Genomic DNA, 24,136 nt, shown 5'->3' on the forward strand with positions numbered 1-24,136 from the left:
AGGGTGCATAACCACACCTCCTGTGATTAGGCCACACTCCCTGAAAAGTACCTGGGCCCAGCCTGGCTCTCTACTGCCCTACATCCAAATAGGCGTTTATCTCTTAAGTCTAGGTCTGCATACCCCGCATTTGAGCAATCACACCCTCAATGAAAATTGCCTATATATGAACAAAGTTCTACCTCCTCATTTGTAAATGTAGATTTAATTGAAATGTGTATTACTTTGCATCACCCCTTACTTCTGTAAGACCATCTTCTGGACATGCACATTGCATATTCACACAACATATGCTCCACAAGTTGGTGTACGTTCATCTCTGCCTCGGACCCAAAATGTTAAGAGATCCCGTCAGAAAGTTTTACATACGTTATCAGAAGCCTATTGTATAGAGACTTCATAAAAGTGTTTTCATTTCATTAGCAAAAGAGCTCTGAATGCCAATGCAATTAACCTGTAGGAGTCAAAACGGTTCTAGACAATTGATAAAACAAAACTAATTATATTTGTTTATGAAGGATACTTTGATTCCAAAGCAGTTCTCTGCATAACACAGCGGTTCCACAATAATTTAAAGTGACATTACATTGAAAAACTGACCATAGCCCCAGTTTACTAGCAATCATTCACTTTGTTTTCTTTCTCATTTTAGTTTAATTGTCCAGTGAAAAGACTAACTGCAAATGATAAGCACAGAAATAATTATTTTGAGATTCATGGAATTAAAGAGCATTTACATAGGCATTATATATTTTCACTTCCAAGTAAAAAAAGGCAAAATTTGACCTGAGCAAGAACCTACAGTCATATAAACCCTGCACCCAGTGCAAAGACTAAACTAATCTAGTTGTCAGGATCCGTCAGACTCTGAATTTGTTTGTGGGCACAGAAATTGGGATTGATAAAACTAGAGACTTGTTTGTGATAGGTGATGGTGGAAACCAGGCTGGGACTGGTAATGCTTCACACTGAAATGAGGCTAGGACCAGTAATGCTTCACATTAAAACTGGTCTGGGACCGGTAACGCCTATGACTGGGCTGAAACTGGCAACGTTTATGACCGGGCTATGACCAGTAACACCTATGGCGGGGCTGGGACCAGTAACGCCTGAATATACTGTACCCTGGGACCCCTTCTGTCAGGGTGTCCCCCAGCCAGAGCACACTGACATAACTAGTTAATATACTGTACAGAATCCATACCTCTCAACATGACCAACTCCAGGAAGGACAAAATGCTCTCTACATGGACTTTTCTATTAATCTATGATTGCAATCACCTTTGTTGAAATACCTTTCTTAACAATTAAATAGTTTAACGCAATCATAACACCAATCATATATTAAGAGGGAAGTATAGGTAGACATTTATTTGTCCTTCCTGGAATGGGTCATGTTGAGAGGTAAGCACAATATAATATACACCCTCTCTTCACCCGGCCCCACCTGTCTTGAATCATGTGTGTGCCCCCCCCCCCTCCCAATGCTTAATCCGGGCCCTGTCTATGTGTATAGTGCTTATAGTGGTGGAGAACCGAGAAAATTAACCGGATTGGGAACAGTGACACTGGAGTCCGGATTGGGATATGTGACACTGGAGACCAGATTGGGATCTGTGACACTCAAGACCAGATTGAGATTAGTGACACGTGAGGCTGAATTGGGGTCAGTGACACTGGAGACCAGATTGGAATTGGTGATGTTAGAAACTGGACTGGGACCGGTAATGGTTCACACTGAAACTGGACTAGTAACGGTAATGCTTCACTCTGAAACCGGGCTGGTACTGGTAATGCTTTACACTGACTGGTAACGCCTATGACTGGGCTGGGACTGGTAATGCCTGATGGGGAAACTGGTAATGCATAACAATGTCTCAGAACACTTGAAGGCTGTGTCTGTGTGTATAGTGCTTATACTGTGGTTGAGAACTGAGAAAATGAACACACTACGTGTTCACCACCAGCACAGAGAACAGAGCACATGGATACCTTCTATAGAGTATAGCTTAATTTAATGTCTTTTAACAAACTCTGTATATATAAAAGGTGGGAAGTTAATACATATCACAGTACCAATTGATTGAATAAATCCATCTTGTATTGGGGTGAAAGTGACCTCCTGACAGCCATATTATGTGGGAAATATGTATGCTATATTTTGGCTGATCCCCTTATGAAGTCTAGAATAGATAATGCGTTGGGCATAAAATACCGGTGCAACTCTGTTTAAAAACATAAAGGATTTCAGTACCATCTAAAACAATACGGGAAAAGGTTATTCTCTGTCCTAGACTCCTAACAGAGATTAGAAACTACACCGAATCTTTAAAACAACTCCAACACTGTGTTTTATGTATTATGCTAAATGTCAAATGTTAATGTCTTGGTTTTAAGGTATTTAATTTTCTGATTTTAATAAAAGTATAAAATTAAGATACTATATGGTCATCTTATGGGACACTTGATATAGGGGTATATCAGAACAGAATCCAAAGTGATAGATTCAAACATTCCAAATCCTAACATATAAGACAATCAATGAAATTGTATTAGGTTATAGCGCCTTTTTTTGATTACCATATAAACTAATAGTGTTCATTCAAAACCTCTACAGGTGGGTTTTTCTTAAAAAAGGTGCTGCTTAAAATATTTGTAATATATTTTGGAAAATATTTTAGAAAATTGAGAATTTAAGAAAAGCACATTGGGACTATCCACATTTTGTCACACTATACTATGTGTTCACTGCAGAGGAATACATAAAATAATGGGAGATCACTGTGCTAGTAAGACAGGACTGAGATTTTAATGTCAAGTTATAATGAACATTCAGTAGTTAAAATGTACACACAGCAGACAGGTAACTTGCTTGCAGGAATATCAGAGGTTAATCTACACAAGGATCCAGAAAACCTGCAGGGGAATTGGTTTACTTCTTCCAGAGGGTATTATGCAACTGGATGAATTGCAGGTATGGTATAGAAGTCCCTGCAGAAGTTGAAAACAGAAAGCAGGAGTACACTGGTGTTTGGAAAGCAAGCTCCACAAGTGCATACCTCCCAACATGACCCTCTCCATAAGGGACACAATGCTCTGCTTCTGGACTTTTCTCTTAATTTATGATTTCAGTCACCTGTGTTGAACTAGTTAATGGATAAGAAAGGTGTTACAGCACAGATGATAGCAAGCATAATTTAAGAGAGAAGTCCAGGAGCAGAGCATTGTGTCCCTCCTGGAGAGGATCATGTTGGGAGGTATGCAGGTGGAAGGCAAATCAGGAGTGAGATTCAAAGCAGCACTAGGTTGTAGGCATATAAACAAGTCTGCAGAACTGAGGAATAGCTTTCAGCCACACTAAGACGCAGGTTCATAAATAAGTGTGTAGAATTGGAGAGAACCGCTTACAGCTAAACAGAATACTTTGAAGCACAGGAGAATCTGTAATCAGTGAAATGCAGTTGACAGCAGCTCTGAGCTTGAATCATAGGAAAAGCTGTAAGCGAAAGAATAGAACTCAAGCAATGTTGAGACACAGGGATCACAGGTAACTGCAGCTTGAGGAGCTGAAGGTTAGCAGTGTAAATGCACAGAAATCAGAAATGTAGCTGCTAATTGCAGAGAGAGTAGTCCCAGTAAATTGAGACACAGGAAACTCAGATGGAGAGTGTAGATTTGCTGTAGACCAGGAACCATGAATTCAGCAATGTGACTTGTTAACCTGACAGTGTGCTGGTGAAAATGAGAGGTTTAGAAAGGAGCTGCAGGTCTCATATTGGCTGCCAGAGTCAGCTGGGGTATGGAAGTATTATGATTGGAGGAGATGCGGTCAGCTGCAAAATCCAAAATTGCGGCACCCATGCACCAGCTCCACAATACAATGTACAACTAAAAAACCTGATCTGCAGGACTGGTGAGTGATGAATTACTTAGTGCATGGAACGGGTGTTGAAAGTAAGATTCCTGTCACTAGTTTTTTGAAACAACATATTGTAACTCTCTCTAGGTCAGAGTACAGTTCATATTCTGAGGTGTAGGGGACAGGGAGAGCCATTGGAGACCTAGTGTCTCTTTCTAGGCCCTGCTTTCTGCTTCTCTTTCATGTGCAGTCTGCACCAAGCTGACAAAAAATGCCCGGAAGATTGAACTCACCCTTGCTCCTGTTCATCTCCGTTCCACAGGCTCCGCCCTATTTTGCTGTGTTCCCAGCATGTCTTCTCAGCATTCCTTTCAGACGCCGGCTCGTGCACAGAAGAAGTGTGCATGTGCGGCAGACACTCCAGCAAACCAGACGCGGTACCGGCATTGAAGGAGGCTTTGTGAGAGGATGAGTTACCGGATCATTTCTGGAATCCAACAGAGGTTGATGAATTGTGGTAAGAATATGAAAAAAAAAACACTCATAAGAATGCGATGTTTGGTGATAAGTAAAACCAGACCATCGCATTCTTACATGAATAGCCCACATGATATGGTAAAAATGCAACACATTCCTAGTAACACTCTAGAAAGCCATTGTTAGAACAGTTCACAGGTAGAAGAAGAACAGGCAGTAGAGTTATAGCAGTTGAATCAAAGAGATACTGTAGTTGGGTAAATTTGTGGGATCCGATATGAAGATAAGAGATATTTTTTTATGGCAGTGAGGAGCCAGACATTACCTATAGCCAGCTGTAGGGAAGAGGTATAAGGGCTTTTCCAGTAGGAAGCAATCAAACATTGGTCTGCATTGATAATCTAAAGTGCCAGTCTATGAGCACACTATCTAAAGACTCGAATGGGAGCCTCAAGAGGAAAGCCAGCGCCAGGTGTCACCGCCACTCTACCCCCAAATGCTGCAGCTTGTCAATCATGCTGCGGCTGACGGTGTTAAGAGCGATATCTCAAGATATTTTGCATCTGAGCAGAATCCTATTGGATTTTTATGTAAACCATCAGGTTAACGTGAAAATCTGAATTAGGCCCGTAGTGACAAGATAGTGCCGGGTATGTGTAGTACTTAAGTCGGTAGCCATCTTGGTACAGTTAATGTAGCCACCCTGGAGGAGCAATGTGGAGTCTGCGCAGTAGCGTTCTCAACCTTCAACAGTATCAAACCTTATTATCACAGAAGTGGAAAGGAGGGTTTGGAGGAGCACTGTCACATAGGTCAAGTTCAGTAAGCGCTCATGCAGACTAGGAGGCAGCAGCAAATATGATGATAATGACTTGTTGTAATCTGGGTGCATATACTTCCTGCTGTACTGTATGTGCAGACACACACCTTTCTAGATTATTTTCAATTCATACGTAACTGTAGAGTAGCACTCCATATATGTGCACTGTAAACAAGCATGCACAGGGACACCTGTTTCCTGATTTATTATTTACTTTTTGGAATCATGGCGACCTAGAGAATCATAATTTCTTTTTCATCCACTAGGGGTCACTGGAGTACTCTTGGGATATGGACGGCTTCCGCAGGAACAAGGCACTGAATAATTAAATGTAGAACTCTCCCCTCCATATCCCAGAGTACCTCAGTATTTTTTCTGTGCTCATAGTAGCAACAAGGTTTGTGTGGAGCTTATCCACACTACTTTTGAATATTTTTATTTTTGATTTTTTCTTTTTACAACGTTTTCCACATCCCTTCCCCCTTCCAATAGGCGTGGGTCCGGGATAGTGGAAGCTGCTACAAGCAGCTGTGGCGTGTCGGGCCTCTCTAAAAACATGCAGACAACCTGCAGGAAAGGCTGGACGGAGCTTACAGAAGAAGCCCCGTCATAGCCCCTCACCACAGGCGTCCAGGTATGTTGGGGATGGGGCGGTCACGCTGCCGCCCCGCTGTGTGGGGACACTGTTTCTGTGATGTGCCGAGCTGCCCGCCGCAGCTTCCGGGACACCGCCGCTGTGAGCGCCCGCCGCTACGTAGCACCGCCGCTCACAGAGCCGCGCAGGCTGTATTCACCATACATAGCCGCCGCTCCACGGCTCTATGCAGCGCGCTCCCCGGCTACCGCTCCCCGGCTCCCTCTACCTCAGCTCCCCGCATGTAAGCCCCGGCTCCGTATAATAGACGGCGGTACACAGAGCACGGGGGGGGGGGGGGGAAGCACACACACAAGGGGGGAGAAGTGAGCCCATAGCAGCAGCAGAACGCTGCATGGGTTATTAGATAGATAGGCTATTAAGCCTTTTTTAACATGATTATTGACTGGTTATATCTGTTTGGAAAAGTTATAATCTGCACTTTGTTTTCTTCCTGTTGTGATTCCAGAACATTCCTGTACATCTCTACTCCACCGTAAGGCGCAGGGGTGTTAGTGGGAATTTGGAATCAGATTTCATATAGACTGGCGTGCACTGCACTTGGCCAGATATATATACTGTATATACAGACACCTTAGTACTTTTTTACTGAGTTGTGCAAGTTGTCTGTCTTTGTATTTTGTGTTGTCTGTCTGCATAATGAGTAAGGCACCAGCAAAAACAAAAAAACAGTTTCACTGCCATGTCTGTAAGAGTGTGTTACCGGATGGATCTACCACATGTACAGTATGTTTTGTGGATTCAGCTACGAATACAAGTTCGGCTCCGGTTTCAAAGCCGGTTTCATCCCTGGACCCTCCATGGGCTATGCTAGCAGATGTCCTGGCTGGATTGCAATCAGAATTGGCCGCCGCTCGACAAGAGCGGGAAGCGGCAAGATCTGAGTCTAGGGTGAGACCGCTAGAATTACCGGAGGGGTCTCAGCCTTACCAAAAGTCCAAGTCCACTTTGGGTAGAAGGGATAAATTTCATTTGTCTTATGATTTACCAGTCTCTGCTATGTTGCATTCTGATGATTCTATGCCAGACCTCTTTGCGCAAGATGACGGTGAGGAGGGCGAAGTAGACCAGCAGTCAGATAGTGATGATTTTGACAGCCCGGGCATTGATAATCTCATCAGAGCGGTGCGTCAGTCTCTGAAGTTTACAGAAACTGAGGAGCCTCTGACAAATGATGAAGTCGTCTTTACTAAACGACAGAGAACTCCAATGTGTTTTCCTGTTTCGGAATCTCTTAATAAGATGTTACTAGAAACACGAAAGAATCCGGATAAACGGTTTTCTATACCGTGCAGATTTAAGTCTAGTTACCCGTTTCCAGAGTCTGTGACAGCTACATGGTAGAATCCGCCATTGGTGGATTCGTCTGTGTCTAAACTTACAAAGAAATTAACCATACCAGTACCAACTGCTACTACGCTTAAAGACCCTTCGTATCGTAAAATAGAAGCTATGCTAAAGTCCATGTATATAGCAGCAGGAGTGTTGCTTAGACCTGGGTTGGTTGGCATTTGGGTAACTAAGGCGCTAATGGTATGGATAACAGAACTCAAATCTGTCCTACGTGACGATCACCTTATACTTCTCGCTGATCAAATTTGGGAAGCTGCTGATTATCTATGTACAGCTTCTACTGACGTCTGTCAGCTCACTTCTCGCCTTCCATCGTCGCTAGTTACAGCACAACGAGCACTCTGGCTGCGTTCTTGGCAAGCGGAGGCGGAGGTCAAAAGAGGTATAGAGGCGTTACCTTACGGTAGCGAGAAGTTGTTTGGTCCTGAATTGGACAAATGGATTTCTGAGGCCACGGGAGGAAAGTCTGTTTTCTTACCATTGCCTCCAACAGTACCTAGACGGAGATACTCTGGACCTGCGTTCAAAGCCTTTAGACCTCAGTCCTTTCGCGGGCGTGGCAGAGGAACAGCCACGCCTGGTAGACGAGGTCGAGGACGTAGTTTCCAACAAACCAACACCAGTCGTCAGGACGCTAAGGTCACCGACAAGCCAGTGGCATGGCGGGCTCCCAGCCCATCTCGGATCTCCAATTGTGGGAGCACGCCTTCAGGCGTTCCAGTTCCGTGGCTCCAGATGTCCACAGATGGGTGGATCCGCAATTTAGTGTTAAAAGGTTACAAAATAGAGTTCGACTGTCTCCCGCCACTGCGGTTTTTCAAGACAGGACTGCCTGTGTCGGACGACAAGAGGGCGGTTCTGCAAATTGCCATTCAGTCTCTGCTGGATGCAGCAGTTTTGATTCCGGTCCCTGTACACCAACAGGGTCAGGGTTATTATTCCAGTCTGTTTGTGGTACCAAAGCCGGATGGCTCGGTCAGGCCAATATTGAACTTAAAGGGTCTCAATCAGTACGTCACTTACTACAGATTCAAGATGGAATCTCTGCGGTCAGTAATTGCAGGTTTAGAGCCACAGGAATTCATGATTGCACTGGATCTCAAGGATGCGTACTTACACATTCCGATTTGGCCACCTCATCAGAGGTTCTTGCGGTTTGCAAAATGGCAGAACCATTACCAGTGTCAGGCTCTACCGTTTGGCCTCTAGTCAGTGCCTCGGGTATTCACCAAGGTGATGTCTGTGATGATAGCTCATCTCAGATCCCTGGGAGTGATAATAGTTCCGTACTTGGACGATTTGCTCATCAAAGCTCCGTCTCAACAGATGCTCCTCCAACATGCGTTGCTAACGTACAATGTACTGGTTCAGCACGGTTGGATTGTCAACTTCAAGAAATCACATCTGATGCCGTCTCAACGACTTCAATTCCTAGGTATGATTCTCGATACGGTAAATCAAAGAATTTACCTACCAGAACAGAAAGTACAGGTCATTCGTCATCTGGTACAATTAGTGCTCAAGCCATGCACAGCCTCGGTACATTTGTGCATTCGCCTCTTAGGCACAATGGTGGCGGCTTTCGAAGCGCTTCAGTTCGGGAGATTTCACTCACGTCCTTTTCAACTGGATGTGCTCACACAGTGGTCGGGCTCGCATCTGCAGATTCACCACAGGGTGAGGTTGTCGCCACGGGCCAGAGTGTCTCTACTCTGGTGGCTCAAAGTACACAATCTAACCGCAGGGAAATGGTTCGGCGCCTGGAATTGGATAATTCTAACGACGGACGCGAGTCTCAGAGGTTGGGGAGCTGTAGTTCAAAATTGTCAGCTCCAGGGCGGATCACGAAAGATTGCTGTCTATAAATGTCCTGGAACTCCGGGCAATTTACAATGCGCTACAACAAGCAGTGCACATGCTTCGGTCTCAGACTGTTCAGGTGCAGTCAGACAATGCGACGGCGATCGCATACATCAACAAACAAAGAGGAACGAGAAGCCGCATGGCAATGCGGGAAGTAGCTCGAATCCTCAATTGGGCCGAGCATCACCAATTGATATTGTCGGCAGTGTTCATTACGGGAGTGGACAACTGGGAGGCGGATTATCTCAGCCGTCGGGATTTTCATCCAGGAGAATGGGCATTAAATCCAGAAGTGTTTCACATGTTGGTCCAGAGGTGGGGTTACCCTCAAGTGGACCTGATGGCATCTCGCCACAATCACCAAACGCCCCAGTATGTGTCCAGAACGCGAGATCCAAAGGCAGTGGCGGTGGATGCTCTCACCATCGCGTGGCCGTACAGCATCGTGTATCTGTTTCCACCGTTTCCGCTGCTCCCTCTGTTGCTAAAATGGATCAAAAGAGAGTCCGTCACAGTCATACTAGTGGCGCCTCATTGGCCTCGGAGAGTTTGGTTCTCGGATCTCCGCGGACTACTCGCAGACGATCCTTGGCCGCTCCCACTACGTACGGACCTGTTACAACAGGGTCCATTCCTTTACCCCGATTTAGCGTGGCTGCGTTTGACAGGGTGGCTGTTGAGACTGCCCTCTTAAGAAGAGAGGGCATTCCAGAATCGGTTATACCAACCATGTTACGAGCTAGGAAGCCGGTTACGGCAGCTCATTATTACAGAATTTGGCGTGTCTATATAGCTTGGTGTGAAGATCGGAAGTTTCCGACATCATCTTTCAAGTTATCCCGTCTTTTGTTATTTCTACAGACGGGGTTAGATGGAGGACTGCGTTTATCTACACTAAAGGTGCAGGTATCTGCGTTGTCAATTTACTTTCAAAAACGATTGGCTCTATTGCCGTCGGTACAAACTTTTCTGCAAGGTGTCCTCAGAGTACAGCCTCCATTCATTCCACCTACAGCGCCATGGGACTTGAATCTGGTTTTAGATTTCTTAGTCTTCATATTTTGAACCCTTACAACAAGTGGATATTAAGTTTCTCACTTGGAAAACAATTTTAATTTCTACTAGCCTTAGCTTCGGCAAGGCGTGTTTCAGATTTGGGTGCCTTGTCATGCAAGCCACCGTATTTGGTGTTTCATGATGACAGAGCGGAACTTCGGACGAATCCCGCTTTCTTACCAAAGGTAGTGTCATCTTTTCACATCAATCAACCAATAGTAGTTCCTGTGTTGACAGGAAATTCTGGAACCTTGGATGTGGTACGCGCATTACGCGTTTATGTATCTACAGTTCGTAAGACGGATACGTTGTTTGTTCTCTATGATGCTGCCAAGATGGGTTGGCCAGCTTCTAAGCAGACTTTATCCAGATGGATTAAACTGACCATTCGTCAGGCTTACCTTCATGCTAGGTTACAGCCGCCTACATCAGTAACAGCTCATTCCACACGTTCTGTGGGAACTTCGTGGGCAGCTGGTCGTGGGGCTTCTACGACGCAGCTTTGCCGGGCGGCTACGTGGTCATCAGTGCACACGTTTGTGCGCTTTTAAGAGTTTGATACGTTTGCGGCATCAGCATCTAGCTTTGGCCGCCTAGTGTTACAGGTGCCAAACAGCTCTCCCGCCCACGGGGGAAGCTTTGGTACGTCCCAAGAGTACTCCAGTGACCCCTAGTGGATGAAAAAGAAAATAGGATTTTGGTACTTACCAGGTAAATCCTTTTCTTTGAATCCATAGGGGGCACTGGACGCCCACCCAGAGCAGTTTTACCTGGTTTGTGGTAAGTTCAGAGGATCTTATGGTAACACATTCTCACCGACTGGTTCAAAGTTTCAAGTTCTAGCGGTTATAGTGCCAACTCTTTAGTTGTCAGTCACGTTATGTGTCAACTTTATTGTTGTCCGTTATGTTATATGTAATTCTCCATTGTCAACCTCTCTATAGCTCCTGTTCGGCTCAGTTAAAAACACTGAGGTACTCTGGGATACGGAGGGGAGGAGAGTTCTAAATGTAATTATTCAGTGCCTTGTTCCTGCGGAAGCCGTCCATATCCCAAGAGTACTCCAGTGCCCCCTATGGATTCAAAGAAAAGGATTTACCTGGTAAGTACCAAAATCCTATTTATTTCATGGCACCCCTAGGCCAAAAGTTTCTTATTGAGAAATTTAGAAAGAAATATTAAATTAAGTAAATTGTGTTTATATGTCATCCGTCAGTTCAGTTGTGTGGTGAGTGACAATATTTGCTTCTGTTTGTCCATATATTTTATGATTGACAGCCAACAGCACTGGTTTTGCCTGTTACATTGACCATAAATAATTTAAATTGGTCCTGTACTCCCAATCCAAGGTACCCCTGCAAGTGCCCTGGGGCACCCCAGGGTGCTTAGGCACACAGTTTGAGACCCACTGGACTAAGGGGAAGATTTACTAACACTTCTAAGACAGACAAGTGGTGGTCAAATTCTGGCTATAATATCTCTATTGCATTCTAGAAAATGATTGAATCTGATTGTTTGCTATGGGCAACAACACCACTGGTCTGTTTTAAAAGCTTTAGTAAATCTACTCCTAAGCTGCTGGTGGTGGTTTACCCAAAAGTACTACTACAGTAGGTAGTAGATGACCAGCCCAGTTAAAAGAGACTAGCACAGTTAAAAGAGCAGATATTTTCTGAATTCTTCCAGTGATAAAAAGTGGTTAATAAAAAATAAGGTGAATTAAGATGTTTATATAGTATAATTACACTGATCAATACTCATTTTATTGCCAGTCATATTAGAGTAATTTTGGGGTAACTTTGTAGTGCTGATTCCAAATATGAGCTCTGTAATGCTAGGTTAGCTTTAATTTTGAGATGAGAAACAAGGAAATCACAGTAGATACTGCTCAACTGCCAACTGTCATCTGGCAGTGGCCGATCACTTATATACAGGTGGGAATATTCTAGAACAGTGGTAGCCAACCCTGGTCCTCGAGAGCTACCAACAGTTCACATTTTCCTGCTCACCTGGCAGGTGCACATGTGCAGTTACAGTATTACTAACTGTCACATTTTAAAAGATCCACAGGTGGAGCTAATCACTTAATGTATGATTCTGCGAGGAGACCTGGAAAACGTGCACTGTTGGTAGCTCTCAAGGACCAAGGTTGGCTACCCCTGTTCTAGAATGATCGCAAAGTGAACACATACTGTAGAATATTTGCATGTCTAACCTTCTAGAATGTTTTGGTATATTCACATTTGCACGCCTTGTGGCTAAAGCTAGGTACACTCTAGGCGATTTTGTCTTTGAACAATACCATTAACGATTTCTCTTGAACTCACTGGAGCTCCTGGACAAACTATATAGTTTGTCCAGGAGCTCCAAGCAAGAGCACACTGAATGATTTTATAAATGACTAACGATTTACAGGTCTCGGACGATACTAGGCTTTCTCAGCTAATTTAAATACTGGGAGGGCAAGGGGGGTGGACAGGATTTCAGGATGCCTAGCCATGTTTGTCCCCTATACATTATTGCTGTCAAACCATGTTTGCCCCCTATACATTATTGCTGCCAACCAATATTTGCCTCCTATACCTTTTTTGCTGGCCAACCATGTTTGCCCCCTATACATTGTCACTTCCTACCCATGTTTGCTCCTATACCTTATTGCTGCCCACCCATGTTTTCCGCAAATATGTTATTGCTGCCCACCCACGTTTTCCCCCTATATGTTATTGCTGCGCACCCATGTTTGCCCCCTATATATTATTGCTGGCCATTTATGGTATAGACTAATGTGTGCCACCCAACACTAATGGCCACCTAAATATTGTGCTCGCCACTGCGCAATGAAATATACAACACTTTTAATTCTTGTTTTTTAATAAAATAACTTTTTTAAATTAAAACTTGAATCTGGTGTGACTGGATTCATCGATTTATAGTAGGCAAACAAGTGCCTGTAGAGCAAAGCTTATAAACCAACAAAGTCAAGATGTGGTGGAAGATGGATGGTGCTGGGGGCTGGTGTAGTGGGCAGCTGTCTGGTGCCTGGCATTATGACACATAGCTTGGTCAATTGGTGACTGATGCCATGGATCGTAGCGTCATACACCAGGTGCTTGAAATGGAGAATTTGGAACCGCTCCATTTCTTGCATTTCGCTTGCGATGTTTTGTGCAAAAATATCAAATTTGTGCAGGTGCTTTAGAACAACGGGGGTCATTCCGAGTTGTTCGCTCGCAAGCTGCTTTTAGCAGCTTTGCACACGCTAAGCCGCCGCCTACTGGGAGTGAATCTTAGCTTATCAAAATTGCGAACGAAAGATTCGCAATATTGCGAAAAGACTTCTCTGTGCAGTTTCTGAGTAGCTCGAGACTTACTCTGCCAGTGCGATCATTTCAGTGCTTGTCGTTCCTGGTTTGACGTCACAAACACACCCAGCGTTCGCCCAGACACTCCTCCGTTTCTCCAGCCACTCCCGCGTTTTTCCCAGAAACGGTAGCGTTTTTTCACACACTCCCATAAAACGGCCAGTTTCCGCCCAGAAACACCCACTTCCTGTCAATCACATTACGATCACCAGAACGAAGAAAAAACCTCGTAATGCCGTGAGTAAAATACCTAACTGCATAGCAAATTTACTTGGCGCAGTCGCACTGCGGACATTGCGCATGCGCATTAGCGACTAATCGCTCCGTTGCGAGAAAAAAATAACGAGCGAACAACTCGGAATGACCCCCAACATCCTCTACACGCTTCAAAAATTGTTCCAAACCACATGGTTCAGAAGTGGTTTTCTTTGCAGCCATCCTCTGCTTGCTCTTGGGGGGAGGCTGAGGTGTAAGCTGCTCCACTTCACTCTCCTCCACGTCCAAAGGAACGCAGGTGGAAGGGTCCACATCTGTCCCCTTTGTAGAAGTCAGAGAAATAATAAAGTTTCCGTTAATGTTCATGTATCTTTTTTTTTTATTCTAGTTTCCTTCGGCCATGGAAGTAGGTTGTTTTGCTGTGCCCAGCATTATTATTCTAAGGCGGAAGAACATGCAACAGAGGCCAACGAGTACAGCAGTGGCAGACCACATTGAGGACATTGGTTGGTGGACTTCGGTGGCTGGAGCAGGGGTTACTGAATGGCCTCTGCATGCACCAAACAGATCTGAGTGGATTACCTGATCAAAGTTAATGGAACGTAGGCAGTGCTATGGCAGGAAGACTTCATAAAATAAAAAAAGTACTGTAATATTTATTTTTCAATAACATTTTTTAGCAGGGTATACTTACACTATGTGTCTGCTTATCAGATCTGTACTCTCCGTTTCTTCCTCTTCCTGCTCCTCTGGCGAGCATGGATCCAAACTGCACTGTGAAGGAACTAGAGATGAGCAGGTTCGGTTCCTCGGAATCCGAACCCCCCCGAACTTCAGCCTTTTTACACGGGTCCGAGGCAGACTCGGATCTTCCCGCCTTGCTCGGCTAACCCGAGCGCGCCCGAACGTCATCATCCCGCTGTCGGATTCTCGCGAGGCTTGGATTCTATCGCGAGACTCGGATTCTATATAAGGAGCCGCGCGTCGCCGCCATTTTCACACGTGCATTGAGATTGATAGGGAGAGGACGTGGCTGGCGTCCTCTCCGTTTAGATAGAGAGTGAGACACTTGATTTACTAGTAATTTAATTTTAGTAATTTTGGGGAGCATTAGGAGTACTCAGAGAGTGCAGAGTTTTGCTGATAGTTATACTAGTGACCACCAGTTTTATTTATTATTTAAAATCCGTTCTCTGCCTGAAAAAAAACGATACACAGTCACATACCATATCTGTGCTCAGCCTCAGTGTGCTGCATGATAATATCATCTATGTATATCTGACTGTGCTGAGTGCTCACTGCTCACACAGCTTAATTGTGGGGGAGACTGGGGAGCAGTTATAGCAGGAGTACATAACAGTGCACACTTTTGCTGCCAGTGTGACTGACCAGTGACCACCAGTATATTGTCTGCCTGAAAAAGTTAAACACTCGTGTGGTGTTTTTTTTTATTATTCTATAAACGCATTCTGCTGACAGACAGTGTCCAGCAGGTCCGTCATTCATTATATTATAATATATACCTGCAGTAGTGATATATATATATTTTTTATATCATTATCATCCAGTCTATACTAGCAGACGCAGTACGGTAGTCCACGGCTGTAGCTACCTCTGTGTCGGCAGTGCTCGTCCATAATTGTATACCTACCTGTGGTGGTTTTTTTTTTCTATCTTCTTCATACTAGTAGTTTAGGAGTCTGCTGCTGACAGTGTCCAGCAGGTCCGTCATTATATAATATATACCTGTCCTGCAGTAGTGATATATATATATTTTTTATATCATTATCATCCAGTCTATACTAGCAGACGCAGTACGGTAGTCCACGGCTGTAGCTACCTCTGTGTCGGCAGTGCTCGTCCATAATTGTATACCTACCTGTGGTGGGTTTTTTTTTCTATCTTCTTCATACTAGTAGTTTAGGAGTCTGCTGCTGACAGTGTCCAGCAGGTCCGTCATTATATAATATATACCTGTCCTGCAGTAGTGATATATATATATTTTTTATATCATTATCATCCAGTCTATACTAGCAGACGCAGTACGGTAGTCCACGGCTGTAGCTACCTCTGTGTCGGCAGTGCTCGTCCATAATTGTATACCTACCTGTGGTGGTTTTTTTTTTTCTATCTTCTTCATACTAGTAGTTTAGGAGTCTGCTGCTGACAGTGTCCAGCAGGTCCGTCATTATATAATATATACCTGTCCTGCAGTAGTGATATATATATATATTTTATATCATTATCATCCAGTCTATACTAGCAGACGCAGTACGGTAGTCCACGGCTGTAGCTACCTCTGTGTCGGCAGTGCTCGTCCATAATTGTATACCTACCTGTGGTGGGCTTTTTTTTCTATCTTCTTCATACTAGTAGTTTAGGAGTCTGCTGCTGACAGTGTCCAGCAGGTCCGTCATTATATGATATATACCTGTCCTGCAGTAGTGATATATATATATTTTTTATATTATTATCATCCAGTCTATACTAGCAGACGCAGTACGGTAGTCCACGGCTGTAGCTACCTCTGTGTCGGCAGTGCTCGTCCATAATTGTATACCTACCTGTGGTGGTTTTTTTTTTCTATCTTCTTCATACTAGTAGTTTAGGAGTCTGCTGCTGACAGTGTCCAGCAGGTCCGTCATTATATAATATATACCTGTCCTGCAGTAGTGATATATATATATTTTTTATATCATTATCATCCAGTCTATACTAGCAGACGCAGTACGGTAGTCCATGGCTGTAGCTACCTCTGTGTCGGCAGTGCTCGTCCATAATTGTATACCTACCTGTGGTGGGTTTTTTTTTCTATCTTCTTCATACTAGTAGTTTAGGAGTCTGCTGCTGACAGTGTCCAGCAGGTCCGTCATTATATACAGGTTGAGTATCCCATATCCATATATTCCGAAATACGGAATATTCCGAAATACGGACTTTTTTGAGTGAGAGTGAGATAGTGAAACCTTTGTTTTTTGATGGCTCAATGTACACAAACTTTGTTTAATACACAAAGTTATTAATAATATTGTATTAAATGACCTTCAGGCTGTGTATATAAGGTGTATATGAAACATAAATGAATTGTGTGTATGTGCACACACTTTGTTTAATGCACAAAGTTATAAAAAATATTGGCTAGAATGACCTTCAGGCTGTGTGTATAAGGTGTATATGTAACATAAATGCATTCTGTGCTTAGACTTGGGTCCCATCACCATGATATCTCATTATGGTATCTAATTATTCCAAAATACGGAAAAATCCGATATCCAAAATACCTCTGGTCCCAAGCATTTTGGATAAGGGATACTCGACCTGTAATATATACCTGTCCTGCAGTAGTGATATATATATATTTTTTATATCATTATCATCCAGTCTATACTAGCAGACGCAGTACGGTAGTCCACGGCTGTAGCTACCTCTGTGTCGGCAGTGCTCGTCCATAATTGTATACCTACCTGTGGTGGGTTATTTTTTCTATCTTCTTCATACTAGTAGTTTAGGAGTCTGCTGCTGACAGTGTCCAGCAGGTCCGTCATTATATAATATATACCTGTCCTGCAGTAGTGATATATATATATTTTTTATATCATTATCATCCAGTCTATACTAGCAGACGCAGTACGGTAGTCCACGGCTGTAGCTACCTCTGTGTCGGCAGTGCTCGTCCATAATTGTATACCTATCTGTGGTGTTTTTTTTTTTTCTATCTTCTTCATACTAGTAGTTTAGGAGTCTGCTGCTGACAGTGTCCAGCAGGTCCGTCATTATATAATATATACCTGTCCTGCAGTAGTGATATATATATATTTTTTATATCATTATCATCCAGTCTATACTAGCAGACGCAGTACGGTAGTCCACGGCTGTAGCTACCTCTGTGTCGGCAGTCACTCATCATCCATAAGTATACTAGTATCCATCCATCTCCATTGTTTACCTGAGGTGCCTTTTAGTTGTGCCTATTAAAATATGGAGAACAAAAATGTTGAGGTTCCAAAAATAGGGAAAGATCAAGATCGACTTCCACCTCGTGCTGAAGCTGCTGCCACTAGTCATGGCCGAGACGATGAAATGCCATCAACGTCGTCTGCCAAGGCCGATGCCCAATGTCATAGTACAGAGCATGTAAAATCCAAAACACCAAATATCAGTAAAAAAAGGACTCAAAAATCTAAAATAAAATCGTCGTCGGAGAAGCGTAAACTTGCCAATATGCCATTTACCACACGGAGTGGCAAGGAACGGCTGAGGCCCTGGCCTATGTTCATGGCTAGTGGTTCAGCTTCACATGAGGATGGAAGCACTCAGCCTCTCGCTAGAAAAATGAAAAGACTTAAGCTGGCAAAAGCACATCAAAGAACTGTGCGTTCTTCGAAATCACAAATCCACAAGGAGAGTCCAATTGTGTCGGTTGCGATGCCTGACCTTCCCAACACTGGACGTGAAGAGCATGCGCCTTCCACCATTTGCACGCCCCCTGCAAGTGCTGGAAGGAGCACCCGCAGTCCAGTTCCTGATAGTCAGATTGAAGATGTCAGTGTTGAAGTACACCAGGATGAGGAGGATATGGGTGTTGCTGGCGCTGGGGAGGAAATTGACCAGGAGGATTCTGATGGTGAGGTGGTTTGTTTAAGTCAGGCACCCGGGGAGACACCTGTTGTCCGTGGGAGGAATATGGCCATTGACATGCCTGGTGAAAATACCAAAAAAATCAGCTCTTCGGTGTGGAAGTATTTCAACAGAAATGCGGACAACATTTGTCAAGCCGTGTGTTGCCTTTGTCAAGCTGTAATAAGTAGGGGTAAGGACGTTAACCACCTCGGAACATCCTCCCTTATACGTCACCTGCAGCGCATTCATCATAAGTCAGTGACAAGTTCAAAAACTTTGGGCGACAGCGGAAGCAGTCCACTGACCAGTAAATCCCTTCCTCTTGTAACCAAGCTCACGCAAACCACCCCACCAACTCCCTCAGTGTCAATTTCCTCCTTCCCCAGGAATGCCAATAGTCCTGCAGGCCATGTCACTGGCAATTCTGACGAGTCCTCTCCTGCCTGGGATTCCTCCGATGCATCCTTGCGTGTAACGCCTACTGCTGCTGGCGCTGCTGTTGTTGCTGCTGGGAGTCGATGGTCATCCCAGAGGGGAAGTCGTAAGACCACTTTTACTACTTCCACCAAGCAATTGACTGTCCAACAGTCCTTTGCGAGGAAGATGAAATATCACAGCAGTCATCCTGCTGCAAAGCGGATAACTGAGGCCTTGGCATCCTGGGCGGTGAGAAACGTGGTTCCGGTATCCATCATTACTGCAGAGCCAACTATAGACTTGTTTGAGGTACTGTGTCCCCGGTACCAAATACCATCTAGGTTCCATTTCTCTAGGCAGGCGATACCGAAAATGTACACAGACCTCAGAAAAAGACTCACCAGTGTCCTAAAAAATGCAGTTGTACCCAATGTCCACTTAACCACGGACATGTGGACAAGTGGAGCAGGGCAGACTCAGGACTATATGACTGTGACAGCCCACTGGGTAGATGTATGGACTCCCGCCGCAAGAACAGCAGCGGCGGCACCAGTAGCAGCATCTCGCAAACGCCAACTCTTTCCTAGGCAGGCTACGCTTTGTATCACCGCTTTCCAGAATACGCACACAGCTAAAAACCTCTTACGGCAACTGAGGAAGATCATCGCAGAATGGCTTACCCCAATTGGACTCTCCTGTGGATTTGTGGCATCGGACAACGCCAGCAATATTGTGTGTGCATTAAATCTGGGCAAATTCCAGCACGTCCCATGTTTTGCACATACTTTGAATTTGGTGGTGCAGAATTATTTAAAAAACGAGAGGGGCGTGCAAGAGATGCTGTCGGTGGCCAGAAGAATTGCGGGACACTTTCGGCGTACAGGCACCACGTACAGAAGACTGGAGCACCACCAAAAACGCCTGAACCTGCCCTGCCATCATCTGAAGCAAGAAGTGGTAACGAGGTGGAATTCAACCCTCTATATGCTTCAGAGGTTGGAGGAGCAGCAAAAGGCCATTCAAGCCTATACAACTGAGCACGATATAGGAGGTGGAATGCACCTGTCTCAAGCGCAGTGGAGAATGATTTCAACATTGTGCAAGGTTCTGCAACCTTTTGAACTTGCCACACGTGAAGTCAGTTCAGACACTGCCAGCCTGAGTCAGGTCATTCCCCTCATCAGGCTTTTGCAGAAGAAGCTGGAGACATTGAAGGAGGAGCTAACACAGAGCGATTCCGCTAGGCATGTGGGACTTGTGGATGGAGCCCTTAATTCGCTTAACAAGGATTCACGGGTGGTCAATCTGTTGAAATCAGAGCACTACATTTTGGCCACCGTGCTCGATCCTAGATTTAAAACCTACCTTGGATCTCTCTTTCCGGCAGACACAAGTCTGCAGGGGTTCAAAGAACTGCTGGTGAGAAAATTGTCAAGTCAAGCGGAACGCGACCTGTCAACATCTCCTCCTTCACATTCTCCCGCAACTGGGGGTGCGAGGAAAAGGCTCAGAATTCCGAGCCCACCCGCTGGCGGTGATGCAGGGCAGTCTGGAGCGACTGCTGATGCTGACATCTGGTCCGGACTGAAGGACCTGCCAACGATTATGGACATGTCGTCTACTGTCACTGCATATGATTCTCTCCCCATTGAAAGAATGGTGGAGGATTATATGAGTGACCGCATCCAAGTAGGCACGTCAGACAGTCCGTACGTATACTGGCAGGAAAAAGAGGCAATTTGGAGGCCCTTGCACAAACTGGCTTTATTCTACCTAAGTTGCCCTCCCACAAGTGTGTACTCCGAAAGAGTGTTTAGTGCCGCCGCTCACCTTGTCAGCAATCGGCGTACGAGGTTACTTCCAGAAAATGTGGAGAAGATGATGTTCATTTAAATGAATTATAATCAATTTCTCCATGGAGACATTCACCAGCAGCAATTGCCTCCACAAAGTACACAGGGAGCTGTGATGGTGGATTCCAGTGGGGACGAATTGATAATCTGTGAGGAGGGGGATGTACACGGTGATGAATCGGAGGATGATGATGAGGTGGACATCTTGCCTCTGTAGAGCCAGTTTGTGCAAGGAGAGATTAATTGCTTCTTTTTTGGTGGGGATCCAAACCAACCCGTCATTTCAGTCACAGTCGTGTGGCAGACCCTGTCACTGAAATGATGGGTTGGTTAAAGTGTGCATGTCCTGTTTATACAACATAAGGGTGGGTGGGAGGGCCCAAGGACAATTCCATCTTGCACCTCTTTTTTCTTTCATTTTTCTTTGCGTCATGTGCTGTTTGGGGAGTGTTTTTTGGAAGGGCCAGCCTGCGTGACACTGCAGTGCCACTCCTAGATGGGCCAGGTGTTTGTGTCGGCCACTAGGGTCGCTTAGCTTACTCACACAGCTACCTCATTGCGCCTCTTTTTTTCTTTGCGTCATGTGCTGTTTGGGGAGTATTTTTTGCAAGGGCCATCCTGCCTGACACTGCAGTGCCACTCCTAGATGGGCCAGGTGTTTGTGTCGGCCACTTGGGTCGCTGAGCTTAGTCACACAGCTACCTCATTGCGCCTCTTTTTTTCTTTGCGTCATGTGCTGTTTGGGGAGTGTTTTTTTGAAGGGCCATCCTGCGTGACACTGCAGTGCCACTCCTAGATGGGCCAGGTGTTTGTGTCGGCCACTAGGGTCGCTGAGCTTACTCACACAGCTACCTCATTGCGCCTCTTTTTTTCTTTGCGTCATGTGCTGTTTGGGGAGTGTTTTTTGGAAGGGCCATCCTGCCTGACACTGCAGTGCCATTCCTAGATGGGCCAGGTGTTTGTGTCGGCCACTAGGGTCGCTGAGCTTAGTCACACAGCTACCTCATTGCGCCTCTTTTTTTTCTTCTTTGCGTCATGTGCTGTTTGGGGAGTATTTTTTGGAAGGGCCATCCTGCCTGACACTGCAGTGCCACTCCTAGATGGGCCAGGTGTTTGTGTCGGCCACTTGGGTCGCTGAGCTTAGTCACACAGCTACCTCATTGCGCCTCTTTTTTTCTTTGCGTCATGTGCTGTTTGGGGAGTGTTTTTTGGAAGGGCCATCCTGCGTGACACCGCAGTGCCACTCCTAGATGGGCCAGGTGTTTGTGTCGGCCACTTGGGTCGCTGAGCTTAGTCATCCAGCGACCTTGGTGCAAATTTTAGGACTAAAAATAATATTGTGAGGTGTGAGGTGTTCAGAATAGACTGAAAATGAGTGGAAATTATGGTTATTGAGGTTAATAATACTTTGGGATCAAAATGACCCCCAAATTCTATGATTTAAGCTGTTTTTTAGGGTTTTTTGAAAAAAACACCCGAATCCAAAACACACCCGAATCCGACAAAAAAAATTCGGTGAGGTTTTGCCAAAACGCGTTCGAACCCAAAACACGGCCGCGGAACCGAACACAAAACCAAAACACAAAACCCGAAAAATTTCCGGTCCACATCTCTAGAAGGAACCTTGGGATCTTGCTCCAGGGTGAAAAGCAGTAGGTCATAATGCCATAGTGTCTGTTTCAGAACTTCATCGGCCCCCGCTCCAGAATGTTGTGAATCCTTATATTTCTTATGTTCTTTCAAAAATACTGTTCTCAAATTCTAGATCTTCTTCATGACCCAGGGTATGTCAGCATCACTATTTTAGCAGCGGCCTCTACTGTACACAACCAATTTTTGAAATGCCTGATTTTTCATGACTTTGTTGGAGTAATCTTTGCTCTTGACTCTTCAGCAGCACTCATTAGCATGATACAGAGCGATGAATCCAGTCCAGAATTTACAATTCTTCTCCATTGCCGTTTCTGTAAACAAATTTTGGGTAAAAAATACTTTACTATGGGGCTAATTCAGACCAGATCGCTGATGTGCATTTTCGCACAGCGGGCGATCAGGTCTGAACTGCGCAGGCGCTGCAGTGCACCGGCACATTCCAGAGATGCGATTGGCATCTCAGCCCAGCTGATTGACAGGCAGAGGCGTTCACTGGGCGGGAGGGGGCGGGCCGGCGGCATTGAGCAGCCGTTTTTGGAGCGCGGTCCAGGCAACGCAGGCGTGCCCAGACTGTGCGGGGGCGGGCCGCAGTGTCTGCGTGATGTCACAGGCAGCCGCTGTGACTCGGAGAGCAACAAGTAGCTCCCTGGCAGCGCACAGGAGCTGCGCTGATAGAGAGCTGCTCTTCAGGTCCAAAAGCATCGCTGCCATGCGATGCTTTTGTACCTGTGCGTGGGGGGGAAAGGGGGGGCAGAGCCAGGCATGCGGGATGGACTAAATTAAAACAAAGATTTAAAAAAGTAACTTGCGCCCTAGCTTCAGCTCGGCAGATCTCCAAAAGGAGCACCACTCCTCTTTAAATACAACAGAAACAGAAAGAGGTGATCTCCCAGCGATGCTATATACAGACTCCAGATCCGTAAATGTTCCTAGTCTTCAAACACAGAACATAATATTCGTTAGCTGGTAATGAAAGTTTCCACAGAGTTTCTGACGTCACTATTCTCAGTGACTGACCTGTATTAAATATGATGCATTCACATAAAGGTTTCTTTCATATTTCATATACACGACAGCCCACGGCTTATCTACACCAGGCTTACCTTTATGATAAGCCCTATATGCACTCAAAGGTTTCTTTTCCAGATCTTATTCGTACTGGGAATGTGGTTATCTTCAATCAAGTTGTTTCCAAAAGGACAGCAAATGGTGAAAAAATGTCTTTATTCCAACAGGCCCACCAACAGTGTGGGATTTAAAATCAAAGACAATTAAAAAACAGAGAAGTAAAGCCCAGGGTCCTCCTGTGAAACACCAGGTGTTTCACAGGAGGACCCTGGGCTTTACTTCTCTACGGTGGTTGGCATTATTCAGTGGGTAATTTATTGCTCTCTTTTATAAATCCCTTGGAATTGGGAGTATATACCCTGTCCTTCCTACCGGTACCATTAGAAGTGGCCCCTACTTTATTTAGGGTACCTTTTGTGATATTTTACATTGTTTTTGATTTTTGTTTTTTAATTGTCTTTGATTTTAAATCCCACACTGTTGGTGGGCCTGTTGGAATAAAGACATTTTTTCACCATTTGCTGTCCTTTTGGAAACAACTTGATTGAAGATAACCACATTCCCAGTACGAATAAGATCTGGAAAAGAAACCTTTGAGTGCATATAGGGCTTATCATAAAGGTAAGCCTGGTGTAGATAAGCCGTGGGCTGTCGTGTATATGAAATATGAAAGAAACCTTTATGTGAATGCATCATATTTAATACAGGTCAGTCACTGAGAATAGTGACGTCAGAAACTCTGTGGAAACTTTCATTACCAGCTAACGAATATTATGTTCTGTGTTTGAAGACTAGGAACATTTACGGATCTGGAGTCTGTATATAGCATCGCTGGGAGATCACCTCTTTCTGTTTCTGATGCGG

The sequence above is a fragment of the Pseudophryne corroboree genome, chromosome 2 (assembly GCF_028390025.1).
Source record: "Pseudophryne corroboree isolate aPseCor3 chromosome 2, aPseCor3.hap2, whole genome shotgun sequence".
NCBI classification, from domain to species: domain Eukaryota; kingdom Metazoa; phylum Chordata; class Amphibia; order Anura; family Myobatrachidae; genus Pseudophryne; species Pseudophryne corroboree.